Below are 1,265 nucleotides of genomic sequence, written 5' to 3'. Positions count from 1 at the left end.
GTCACCGTTTCTGCTTCCCGACATATTGAAGACTATCTGTGTGCACTTCGTTGGCTAATCTAAAATAATAACTATACATTCTGCATTGAGCTTCAATCCACAAGGGGAAACGCCCCAGTTCCGCTCTGCTTGCAAAATTACTTGCGTTCCTTCGAACATCTAGGATGTACTTACAGAATTTCAGATGAACGGACTCTATCGGGGATTTGTCGTTCAATTTGCTATTGCACCAGACTTCAGATCCATACAATAAAATCGATAGGACACATGTGTCGAACAGTTTGCAATGTAAAGATACAGAAGATCTAGTTTCTCCTAATGTACTTCTAATACTAAATAATGCTCCTATGGCCTTCGTTTCTAGATTCTTTACAGCAGTGCTAAATGTACAACCTGCTGTAAACATAATACCTAGGTAACAGTAAGTTGGAACAATGCCTATCCTTTTGTTGTATAAAGAGAAGTTTAAATTAGAAAATAAGTGACCCCTTTTATTGAATACAATAATCTTTGTTTTCGCTAGGTTGACTGTTAATTTCCATTTTTGGCAATATCGGCCAAGGGTGTCAATTGCATTTTGTAGTCCTTGTTGAGTTTCAGATAACAAAACAATGTCGTCAGCATAAAATAAGCTGTTCAATTTTGAGCGTTGTAACAGAGGAGCATCTAAGTTTACTGAATCGAGTTCATCTATGAGGTCGCTGATGTACAAGTTGAATAAGGTGGGACTTAAAACGCACCCTTGTCGGACACCAATTTCAATGGGAAAACTATCGCTAAGGCCTTCCCTAGTTTTGACGCTAGCTTCGGATCCGTTGTATGAGTGTATAGGTCTTTGATTATAGGACCATGAAGCTGTTTCCTTGATTGTTACCAGCGTTTGCGTTTGTGTTTGCGTTTGCGTTTGCGTGTGTGTGTATGTGTGTGTGTGTGTGTGTGTGTGTGTGTGTGTGTGTGTCTGTCTGTCTGTCTGTCTGTCTGTCTGTCTTTCTTTCTTTCTATCTTTCTATCTGTATGACTGTCAACAAGATCAGTCATTGGTTTCATACCTGGCGTGTTGGTAGGGTGTGCCCTCTAGGTATACATAGTCGGGCATGGCATCTGAGAATCATCTGAGTGATCGGCACTGCGTGCGCCTTGATGTCCCTGTTAGGATGCTTTGCTGTTGTGGAACATCGATATGTTGACGTTATACACGTTTACTCCAGAGGAAGGAAGGAAAAGTAGGATTCGGCAAAGAATTGAGTTAGAAACTGCTGGACTGG

The sequence above is a fragment of the Branchiostoma floridae genome, chromosome 9 (genome assembly GCF_000003815.2).
Source record: "Branchiostoma floridae strain S238N-H82 chromosome 9, Bfl_VNyyK, whole genome shotgun sequence".
NCBI lineage: Eukaryota > Metazoa > Chordata > Leptocardii > Amphioxiformes > Branchiostomatidae > Branchiostoma > Branchiostoma floridae.
Note: the sequence above shows the minus strand (reverse complement) of the source record.